The sequence below is a fragment of the Ursus arctos genome, unplaced genomic scaffold, assembly GCF_023065955.2.
Source record: "Ursus arctos isolate Adak ecotype North America unplaced genomic scaffold, UrsArc2.0 scaffold_5, whole genome shotgun sequence".
NCBI classification, from domain to species: Eukaryota; Metazoa; Chordata; class Mammalia; order Carnivora; family Ursidae; genus Ursus; species Ursus arctos.
The window spans coordinates 49,484,587-49,497,065 of NW_026623067.1; the positions used below are offsets into that span (position 1 = coordinate 49,484,587).

Below are 12,479 nucleotides of genomic sequence, written 5' to 3' on the forward strand. Positions count from 1 at the left end.
GACATATAGCTCCTCCCTCATTAAGTTCTAGCTTTTATGTTCTGGGCCTTTGATTACCAAGTGAAAAGGCTGGAAGATAATCACTTCTCTATCTGTTTGAAAGCAATTACTGAAGGTGTGGGTTATTTTTCTCTATATCTCTTATTTAAGAATTCTTTTTTTTTTTAGTTTTTTTTATTATATTATGTTAGTCACCATACAGTACATCCCTGGTTTCTGATGTAAAGTTCGATGGTTCATTAGTTGCGTATAACACCCAGTGCACCATGCAATACGTGCCCTCCTTACTACCCATCACCAGTCTATCCCATTCCCCCACCCCCCTCCCCTCTGAAGCCCTCAGTTTGTTTCTCAGGGTCCATAGTCTCTCATGCTTCATTCCCCCTTCTGATTACCCCCCCCCTTTCTTTATCCCTTTCTTCCCCTACCTATCTTCCTAGTTCTTATGTTCCATAGATGAGAGAAATCATATGATAATTGTCTTTCTCTGCTTCACTTATTTCACTTAGCGTTATCTCCTCCAGTGCCGTCCATGTTGCAGCAAATGTTGAGAACTCGTTCTTTCTGATAGCTGAGTAATATTCCATTGTATATATGGAACACAACTTTTTAATCCAGTCATCTGTTGAAGGGCATCTCGGTTCCTTCCACGATTTAGCTATTGTGGACATTGCTGCTATGAACATTGGGGTGCATATGGCCCTTCTCTTCACTACATCTGTATCTTTCGGGTAAATACCCAGTAGTGCAATGGCTGGGTCATAGGGTAGCTCCATTTTTAAGTTTTTAAGGGACCTCCACACTGTTTTCCAGAGTGGCTGTACCAACTTGCATTCCCACCAACAACGTAGGAGGGATCCCCTTTCTCCACATCCTCTCCAGCAATTGTTGTTTCTTGCCTTGTCATTTTTTGCCATTCTAACTGGCGTAAGGTGGTATCTTACTATGGTTTTGATTTGAATTTCCCTGATGGCTAATGATTTTTAACATTTTTTCATGTGTCTGTTAGCCATTTGTATGTCTTCATTGGAAAAGTGTCTGTTCATATCTTCTGCCCATTTTATGATTTGTTTATTTGTTTCTCACGTATTGAGTTTGAGAAATTCTTTGTAGATCGTGGATACCAGTCTTTTATCTGTAGTGTCATTTGCAAATATATTCTCCCATTCCGTGGGCTGCCTCTTAGTTTTTTTGACTGTTTCCTTGGTTGTGCAGAAGCTTTTTATCTTGATGAAGTCCCACAAGTTCATTTTATCTTTTGTTTCTCTTGCCTTTGGAGATGTGTCATGAAAAAGGTTGCTTTGGCCAATGTCGTAGAGGTTGCTGCCTATGTTCTCCTCTAGGATTTTGATGGATTCCTGTCTCACATCGAGGTCTTTCATCCATTTGGAGTTTATCTTTGTGTATGGTGTGAGAGAGTGGTCAAGTTTCATTCTTTTGCATGTAGCTGTCCAATTTTCCCAGCACCATTTATTGAAGAGACTGTCTTTTTTCCACCAGATGTTTTTTTTCCTGTTTTATCAAAGATTAGTTGCCCAAAGAGCCGAGGGTCCATTTCTGGGTTCTCTATTCTGTTCCATTGGTCTATGTGTCTGTTTTTGTGCCAGTACCATGCTGTCTTTGTGGTCACAGCTTTGTAGTACAGCTCGAAATCCGGCATTGTGATGCCCCCAGCTTTGTTTTTCCTTTTCAACAGTTCCTTGGCGATTCGGGGCCCTTTCTGGTTCCATACAAATTTAAGGACTATTTGTTCCAGCTCTTTGAAAAATGTCATCGGTATTTTGATCAGGATAGCATTGAAAGTGTAGATTGCTCTGGGGAGCATGGACATTTTAACTATGTTAATTCTTCCGATCCATGAGCATGGAATATTTTTCCATCTTTTTGTGCCTTCCTCAATGTCTTTCAAGAGTGATTTATAGTTTCTAGAGTATAGGTCCTTTACGTCTCTGGTTAAGTTAATTCCAAGGTAACGTATGGTTTTTGGTGCTATTGTAAATGGGATGGATTCCCTAATTTCTCTTTCTTTAGTCTCATTATTTGTGTATAGAAATGCAACTGATTTCTGAGCATTGATTTTGTATCCCGCCACATTACTGAATTGCTCTATAACTTCTAATAGTTTGGGAGTGGATTCTTTTGGGTTTTCCACATAGAGTATCATGTCATCTGTGAAGAGAGACAGTTTGACTTCTTCTTTGCTGATTTGGATACCTTTTATCCTTTTTGTTGTCTGATTGCTGTTGCAAGGACTTCTAGTACAATGTTGAATAGTAATGGCGAGAGTGGGCATCCTTGTCGTGTTCCTGATCTTAAGGGAAAGGCTTCCAGCTTTTCCCCATTGAGAATGATATTTGCTGTAGGCTTTTCATAGATGGCTTTTATGAGATTGAGGAATGTACCCTCTATCCCTACATTCTGAAGGGTTTTAATCAGGAAAGGATGCTGTATTTTGTCTAATGCTTTTTCTGCATCTATTGAGAGAATCATACGATTTTTGAATTTTTCTTTCTGGATAAAATCTAAGACACTGATAGATTTGCAAATGTTGAACCACCCTTGCATCCCAGGGATGAATCCCACTTGGTCATGAAGGATAATCCTTTTAATGTACTGTTGGATTCTATTAGCCAGGATCTTGTTGAGGATTTTGGCGTCCATATTCATTAGGGAAATCGGTCTGTAATTCTCCTTTTTGAGGGGGTCTTTGCCTGGTTTGGGGATCAAGGTTACATTGGCCTCATAATGAGTTTGGTAGCTTTCCTTCTGTTTCTATTTTTTGAAATAGCTTTAGGAGAAGAGGTATTATTTCTTCTTTGAATGTTTGGTAGAATTCCCCAGGAAAACTGTCCGGGCCTGGAGTTTTGTATTTTGGAAGGTTGTTTATCAGTGACTCAATCTCTTCATAATTAATTGGCCTGTTTAAAAAATCAATTTCTTCCTGTTTCAGTCTTGGTAGTTTATGGGTTTCCAGGAAGTCCTCCATCTCTTCCAGATTGCTTAATTTATTGGCATAAAGCTGTTGATAAAAGTTTCTAATAATCCTTCCAATTTCATTGGCGTTGGTTGTGACCTCTCCTTTTTCATTCATAATTTTATTAATTTGGGTCCTTTCTCTATTCTTTTGGATAAGTCTTGCCAGCAGTCTGTCAATTTTATTAATTCTCTCAAAGAACCAGCTTCTAGTCCTGTTGTTATGCTCTACTCTACTCCTGGTTCCTAATTCATTGATTTCTGCTCTAATCTTGGTCAGCTACTTCCTCGTGCGTGGATTAGGCCTGTCCCTCTGTTGCTGTTCTAGCTTCTTGAGGTGAGAATATAAAAACTGCATTTTAGATTTTTCTGTTCTTTTAAGTGAGTCTTGGATGGCTATGTATTTCCCCCTTAGGACTGCCTTTGCAGTATCCCATAGGTTTTGGACCGTTGTGTTTTCATTCTCGTTGGTCTCCATAAATTGTTTAAATTGATTTTTGATTTCCTGGTTTATCGAATCATTCCTGAGCAGGATGGTTCTTAGTCTCCAAGTGTTTGAGTTTCTTCCAAATTTTTCCTTGCGGTTGAGTTCCAATTTCAGAGCATTGTGGTCTGAGAATATGCAGGGAATAATTTCAGTCTTTTGGTATCAGTTGAGACCTGTTTTGTGTCCCAGAACATGGTCTATTCTTGAGAATGTTCCATGGGCATTAGAATAGAATGAGTATTCTTTGGTTCTGGGGTGTAGTGTTCTATATATATCTATGAGGTCCAACTCGTCAAGTATGGCATTCAAAGCCCTTGTTTCTTTGTCAATTTTTTGCATGGGTGTTCTATTTCTGAGAGTGGAGTGTTGAGGTCCCCTACTATTAACGTATTTTTATCTATATGTCTCTTTATTCTGGTTAAGACTTGGCTTGTGTATCTTGCTGCTCCCCTGTTGGGGGCATATATATATATTTATAATTGTCATATCCACTTGTTGGATACATCCTTTAAGAATAGTATAGTGCCCTTCTGTGTCTCTAACTATAGTCTTTAGTTTAAAATCCAATCTGTCTGATATGAGAATTGCTACCCCAGCTTTCTTTTGAGGTCCATTGGCGTGAAAGATGGTATTCCATCCCTTTACTTTCAGTCTAAATGTATCTTTAGGTTCAAAATGAGTCTCTTGTAGACAGCAAATTGATGGGTCATGTCTTTTTATCCAATCTGCAACCCTGTGACATTTTATGGGAGCATTTAGGCCATTTACATTGAGACTGAATATTGAGAAATATGATTTTAATGATGCCATGTTGCCAGTAAAGTCTTTGTTTCTATCGATTGTGACTTTCTGTTCTGTATCACTCTTGGGGCCTTTTTACCTTTATAGAACCCCCCTTAATATCTCCTGTAGGGCTGGTTTCGTGGTTACGAAATTGGTCAATGACTGGCGATTCTGGAAGGTCTTTATTTCTCCATCAATTCTGAATGACAGCCTTGCTGGATAAAGGATACTTGGCTGCATGTTTTTCTCTGAAAGAGCTTTAAAAATGCCCCACCCCACCCCTTTCTCTCATTCCAGGTCTGTGTAGACAGGTTTGACGTAATTCTGATACCTTTGCCTTGGTACGTGAGAAATTTCTTTGCCCTGGCCGCTTTCAATACTGTATCCTTGGATCTAATATTTGCGAATTGTACTATGACGTGACGTGGCGTAGGTTTGTCGTGGTTGAGCTTGGGAGGGGCCCTCTCTGCCTCTCAGACATGAATGTTTGTTTCCCTTTCTAGATTAGGGAAGTTTTCAGCTACAATTTGTTCAAATATTTCTTCTAGACCTCTGTTTTTCTCCACCCCATTGGGGATGCCGATGATTCTGAGATTGGAACGTTTCATTGAGTCAGTCATCTCCCGTAACCTACATTATTGAGCGTGGATTTTTTTGAGTCCAGATTCTATTTTAGCTTTCTCTTCTACTAACCCATCCTCCAATTCGCTGATATGTTCTTCTGCCTTATTCACCCTGGCCGTCAGAGCCTCTAGTTTTGACTGCATTTGGCTCATAGAATTTTAAATTTCTGCCAGATTCACTCTCATTTCTGCCCTTAGAGATTCTATATTCTCATTAACATTTTTGTTAATACTTTTTTCAAGTCTACACATCATCTTGACCATTGTTACTCTGAATTCCATTTCTGATAATTTGGTTTTATCCATATCCCTTAGTTCTGTGGCAGAGGCCACAGACTCATTGTCTTTTCTTTGCTGGGGGGGGATTTCTCCTTCTCGTCATTCTGATGAGGAGAGGGTGCGGGGTTGTCCAGAGCCCAAATTGTTGACCGGGACCCAGGCCGGGCGCCCTTGTTTTATAGGGATCTTAAGGATGTGGGCTTCTTGATTTTTCAGTCTGCCTTCTGGGGGAGTGGCCTGCCGCGCTGATACTCAGGCAACCCTGTTTGGGTGGAGTCTCCGTGTCCCCTGCGAGGGGGGATGGGCACACTGTGAGCCGGTGTTTCCAGGCTTTTGTTCTCTGGCGTCTTTCCCTGGTGGTTTGCTGTGCCTCTTCTGAGAGTCAGAGCAGCTGTGGCCGAATCTCAGCCTCTGTCTCAGAACAGAGGGATTGCAAACCGTTCTCCACTGATGTTCTGGCCACTTTAACTCTGTTTCTGTTGGTGCTGCTCAACCCTGCAGCGTCCTGGGATGTGCGCCTGACACCCGGCGTCCCACCCCTCACTTCCAGGGCCAGCGCATCTCTGTCCTTTGTGTTTCTAATACCGCCAGCCGCCAGCCACCCCCGTGTGCTCCCGGAGCTCCCGGTCTCAGTCTGGATCCAGTGAGCGCACTGGAGCTCCATGAAAAGTCTGGTGGCGCGCACTCCCCGCTCACCGTCAAGGTCGGTCACGGTCTGCTCTCTTGCGGGTGCTGGTCCGTGAGTCCGCCTGCTCCCCCGTGCAGGTGGCTACCGCTTCCCGGCGCCCGAACGTGGCGGCTCCCTCCCTCTTCCATTTATCTTCCAATATCTGTTCGCGGTTTCACGGCTCCCTGCTTCGTACTTCAATACTCAGTGCTGGAGATGTTCATTTGTAGAGATCCAGATGTATCTTCCTGCGTCTCAGGCTGATTCCGTGGATGTTCAGGCTGGTCTGGTACTGTCCAACTTGACTCAGGGGACCGGCTGAAAAAGGGGTCTCCTACTCCTCTGCCATCTTAACTCCCTCCCCTTATTTAAGAATTCTTGAAAACAAATTCCTCATAGAAGTGTCTACCAGAAAAAAAGTCTTTTTCCTCTCTAAAAGAATAAATATGTTTCCTTTTATTAAGTAAAAAGAGTTACATAATTTGCTTAGCTTTTTGCCCTATTAGGAAGTTGAGACTAAGAGGTATTGTTAAATCTCAGGAACTATATTAACACTTACAGTGACCACATATCTTTCCTCCTTTTCCCCATGGTTTGATTTTTTTAAACAACTTTCTTTTACTTCCTCTATGTTTTTTTTTTTTTTTTTTTACTTCTTCTTAACAAATTTCTTTTACTCCTTAAAAAACCTAATCCCTAGATTCATTGACTAATGAATACACTCTGGCTAGGGAGAGAAATGTATGAGTTTACTCTGTTACATGTGCAAATCTGTGGTACTTTCCAGATGGTCAGATGCGCAGATTTCAGGACTGGAGTGGCATAACACAATGGATTTGACTTTACAGCAATAGTAGGGAGATATGGAGGATAGAGATTCATCACAGAAAAAGGCATGAGGCATTTCTTTGTCGAAGTGATGGCAGAGAGGAAGGAAAGGGAAGAAGGAAGGAGGATAGATGTAGATGTAATTAAGAGATTTATTTCAGAGAGTTGGCTTACATGATTATAGGAGCTGGCAAGTTGAATATTTGTAAGGCAGGCAGGCAGGTTGAAATTTTTTGATTTTTTTGACTGATCCTGCAGTCCTGAGACAGAATTTCTCCTTCCTCACGGGACTCTCAGTTTTGCTTTTAAGGCCTTTCAGGTGAAAAGTTGAGGGTTATGAAGGATAGCTCCTTTACTTAGAATCATTGGATCATAGATGTTGACTGCTTTTTCAAAATGCCTTCACAGTAACACCTAGGTTAGTGTTTAATTGAATAGCTGGGTATTATGGCCTAGCCAAGTTGACACATAAAACCAATCATCACAGATGATAATTAGTGCTTATATTTTGACAGCTTTTAGTTATATTTTTTGTTTTAAAATTCACTGGATTTTTACTTGAAACTAATATAACATTGTGTGTCAGCTACACTCAAACAAAAAAAATGTTTAAAGAAAGATGTCTTTTAAAATAAATTTATCTAAGTAGGAAAGTTAATAAAAAAATACACTGGGTTTTGAACGTTCAGGAATTTTGATCTTCAAATTCTTTGTCTGAAAAGTATGAATATGACCCAGTGAAAAAATTCTACTCACAAAAATATGATTAATCTTTTAGGTACTACTATTTGGGCCATGATAATTTGAATCCATCTTTTATTGTTTTTTTCTAATTATTGGCATATGGAATTTCCTTAAACAAGAAACAACAATTAACACATTAATTGGTGTTTTATTTGTACTTCTGTTTTCCAAGATAATTATTTCTCAACTTAAGTAAGATTCTATGCCTTTAATACAACTACCAATGTGAGAAAAATTTTTCTGGAGTTAAGATTCTTTTTTTTTTTTTTAAAGATTTTATTTATTTATTTGACAGAGAGAGAGACAGCCAGCGAGAGAGGGAACACAAGCAGGGGAAGTGGGAGAGGAAGAAGCAGGCTCATAGCAGAGGAGCCTGATGTGGGGCTCGATCCCATAACGCCGGGATCACGCCCTGAGCCGAAGGCAGACGCTTAACCTCTGTGCCACCCAGGCGCCCCTGGAGTTAAGATTCTTATTGGGAAATAAAAGACTTACAAATTTGCATGTATTTGTAAAATTTAAGTACATTATCTTTTACTGATAAATGCTCCTAGCTAACCCTTGGAGACCTTACTTCAAACAGGTTATCACAATTAGTAATGAAAATGTAAATGTGATCTAATTAGTCAGTTGGCTTAGCCTGTTTTTTGCTTAATGTCATGTTCATACACTTAGCTTTTATAAACACATTGTATGAGAATTAATTTAAAAAAGAAAATTATAGGGGCGGCTGGGTGGCTTAGTTGTTTAAGCCTCTTTCTTGGGCTGAGGTCATGATCCTAGAGTCCTGGGATCCAGCCCCACATCGGGCTCCTCTCTCCCTCTGCCTGCCCCTCCCCTGCTTGTGCTCTCTCTCTCTCTGTCAAATAAATAAATAAAATCTTTAAAATAGAAATAAAAAAGAAAATTATAAAACATACCGTATTGTCCTGACTCTGTTACTTTTTAAAGTAAGGAAGTCTGTGTGTGGAAAAAGAAAGAAGAAAAGACTTGAAGGAAATGTAAATATAAATGTTTTGAGTGATGAATTGATTTTCTTCTTTATGCTTTTATGTATTTTATGAATTTGCTCCATAAAGGAAATATTTCTCTATAATCAGAAAACATTTAATTTTTAAAAAGGAAATTAAAAATGCCAGCTCAGTGGTTTCTAGTGATCTGACAGGTGGTGCCAAAGGACATAATGAGGAAGAGCCCACCATAATACCCACCTTCGGCTATTGGGATTGTGCCTTGACTTCCTTAATTTAATATCTCTCATGTGTTATTCACCTAAAATCTTGAGGCTGTTTTATTTGTAGCCTTAAGGTAACACGTGTTTTTTGTTATCAACACAAGTCATTTCAGTTCAACAAATATTTATTAAGTGTTGCCATGTTCTATTTATCAGGTAATTAACATTTTTCCTGTGTTTATCTAGCAAGACTGTTTATATAAATTAACTTTCACTTTCTTGCATTACCCTTTCATATACTTATTCTTCTGTATCTACATCTTTGAATGACTTCTGTTTCCAGTTTCTGAAGATTTTTATTCAAATATCAAATTATCAAAGAATTTCTGTTCTGGACATATTACTCTTTTATGATGGTTCTTAATTTTTATTTTTATTGTTATAATTTATAAATCTTTGATCTTAAACTTTCTCTAAATAATTAGTAATATTCCCTATCTTTGATTTAGATTGTCCAGACCTGTCAAATGTAGACTGTCTCTAGTCTAAGACAGTAGCCTCTCAGCCACATGTGGCTAATATAATTTGAAATAAATTTCTTTTTTTATTAAAAAGTCATGCTTTTTTCTTTTATTTGTATTTAAATTATGAAAAACATTAGATTAAATAATTGATTGCTTTTCATCTTTAATGTATGAAGTTCTTGATACACCGTAATAAAGTTAAATGTTTTCTGAATGTTTCTGAATAGATATAAGGTGAAATATTAAAGAGGAAAATAAAGGTTTTTGTCCTTTCTTCTCTCAAACTATTTCTAGCTTTTCTAGAATTATCTGTTTTGACAGTCTGTCTTTTCTAGACAGGGATAAGGTATTATTTTAGTGAGGACTGATAAGCATAACAGTTCAATAATTGTCCCCCCTGACAAAGTTAGACTAATTACATTATCTATGGTCACCAAATTACAAGATAGTGTATCATAAAAATATTTAATTTCATATGTGTTTGTTGAAAATAACCTCACTAATAAGATTTTCTATTGAATGAATTCCAAATTTTCATCACCAGATGGATATTTTTACCAAGAAATTTACATTACATAGTAATTTAAGTGCAATAATTATAAAAGCCATGGCATATTATCACACTAGAGTGGTATCTGTTAACAAAATCCATTTGTGTGTTGAAAAAATATTTGCATGTAGTAAGTCCGGTGATATATGCATTGAAGTTTAGTACATTGCATGGATTCACCTAAGAAAACATCACATTGCCTCTCAATTTAGAAAGCAAAAGTATTTACAGTCAAATGTTATAGTAGAATGTAAATGTTTTTATCTATACTATGAAAATAGAACTCAGCTTTTGTTCCACTTAAATTTGTGTATTAGATTTTCAAATCCTTATTTACAGGTATTCATGAGAAAAATTCGCAGATAGAAACTTTCCTAATTCCTGCCACAATTAAAAGACGTATTCATCTAAAAGGAAAGAGTCATTCTTAAGAATTATCAAAAAAGGTGCTCATCTAATCTGAGTATCACAGAACTTTTTATTGTGAGAGTGAAAAGGGGCCAACCCTGATACCTTTGAAGTGAACACTTTTATCTAGCAGGTGGCAAAACATGCTATCCTAAACCTTCAGTATGTATACTTATTAACTGATACTATTCAAGGAATTGACTGTCACTATTGCTGAAGCTTGTGCCTAAGTACCACTTTTTAAAAAATAAGTAATTAATTGCTATCATAGAGGATATCCATAGAAACTAAGTTACAAGTTCCTAACTTTTTGGGTGCTCTGGCATCATAATACTCCTCCCTTTTATCCTAAATTAGTGATATGACATGTCTTCATTTTCAAACTAAACTAATAATAATAGATTTTGAAACCATCAAAACTCTCAAGGTACAGTATGTGAGTGCACCCTTGGGTGTCATCAAAGCAATAGTGCATGTTCTTGAGCCGTACTGCAGTGTTCATTTAAGCCCAGCCCAAGATTTACTGACCAGTCTGGGTGCAGTGATCCCTGATCTTGACACATTTCTTTTGGAAAAGGGGTGAATGAGATTTTCCAAATTACTTTTTAGTGAAGGGTTAGTTTGACAGCCTTTACTATTCATTTAATCTTTTAGAAGGAACACTGTTCAAGAGAAAACTGGCAATAGGGCCAAGGAAGGAACTAAAATTTGTTCACAAAATAATCCAGAAGTATCCATTCTATGGCAGATGTTGGAGGGGTGGTGGAAAATAGGCAGCTGACCCAGGGAACATTGTAGACCTCATGGAGCTTATACTCTAGTGGGAAAGGCAGACATGTTACAAATACCAAAAATGGATCATTACAAGTTATGAAAATAGCTCTGTGGGAATGAACAAAGATTCTAAGAAAGAATAACAAAGACAGCTTTCTTTAGATGAACATTTAGGGAACCTACTCTGTGGAGGTAATATTTAGGCTGTCAAGTGAAGGATAAGAAGGAACAAATAAGTCAAAGAGTTTGTGACATGACACCTAAGCCAGATCCCATAAGAGAAAAATTGACAAATTTGACAGCATAAGAAATTTCTACTTTTTTATAAAAACAAAATCCTAGACAAGTTTAAAAGAGAAACCAAAGACTAGGGGGACAAGTTTTAAAATATAAGACGAATAAGGATTTTTTTTTTTTTTTTTTTGTATTGGCATGTGGGAAAACAGGTATTCTCATTCACCATAGGTACAGGTGCAAGGTGATGTTGACTTTTAGAGATCAGTTTTCCAAATATATGGGAACCTTTTGATTCTAGTTCTGAGAAGATATCCTAAGGAATAATTGGCAAATGCATAAAAATTTTATACAAGGATGTTTGTAGTGTTCTAAAATATGAAGCACACTAAACATCCATCTGTAGGGGATTGAGTGAAGAAATTAGGTTACCTCTGTGCAATGGAGCTACGAGCTGCTTTGCAGCCATTAATAAGGATATCTACATTATATAATTACACAGAAAGATGTCTGGAAAATATTAAGTGGAAAGCAATTTATGGAGCAGTATGCATAGTACATACCTTATTGTACCTTATCCATAATTATAAACATGCATTTGTAAAAGAGCTACATTATATTCATATTGTAAATGCATTTGTATGTTTAAAGAGGAGTCTATAATGATATACTTCAGGCTTTTTAACACTGGATATGAAATTGTGAGAGATTTACATTTTTCAACTTTATGGATTTCTGTTTAAATTTCAGTATTTGTTTCCAGATGTATTACTTTTGTAGAAAAAAGAAAAGCGATTTTCATTTTGAGAAAAAAATAATAACATTTGAAAGGAGCTAAGAAAGTTCTGTTTAGTCCTTTGCAAATACTCCCACACTAGTTCAAGTCTCAAGTTTCTTAGTAAACCCAAAAGGGCAGGCTGATTAAATGAGAAGGATATAGCAATAGCAGGCAGTTATCTGTTTGCTCACATTCAGTAGCAATGTTATTTGTTGGTGTATCATTTGTCTCTTCCTGGTCGAATTCAAGCCTCATGAGAGCAGGGACTAAGTTTTGTTCCCGGCCTTATCTAGAACAGTGCCTGGCTCAGAGCAGGTGCCCCATAGTATCGAATGACTATGTGAAAAAGTAAAAGAGAGGACTCCAGCCTACGTCTCTTGCTGAGAGCCCTAAGAAGCCCAGTTTCTTCTCTGCTCTTGATTTCCTTTTTTCTTTGTTCTTATTTCTTAGTGATCATTGTGCTGCTCTCCCCTACCAGCTCCCATGAGATTCTCACCCACCGTGTTTCTTCATCTTCCTGACCCCATCACTGCTGGGAAGCACCCTGTGCTTCTCTTTCTCCTGGCACCTAAAGGAAGCCTGGCTCCTAGGTGACCGCAGATGCCCACTTGAGCTTACATTTGCTTGCTCACCTGATTGCCTGACCTTTAGAA

General features: G+C 38.0%; 1 protein-coding gene across 1 annotated transcript in view; it reads left to right on the top strand.

Annotated features, from left to right (window-relative positions):
- The window catches only part of NDUFAF2 (NADH:ubiquinone oxidoreductase complex assembly factor 2), a 148,009-nt gene that overhangs the window by 119,502 nt on the left and 16,028 nt on the right, over nt 1-12,479 (top strand). The gene's annotated exons all lie outside the window — the stretch shown is intronic.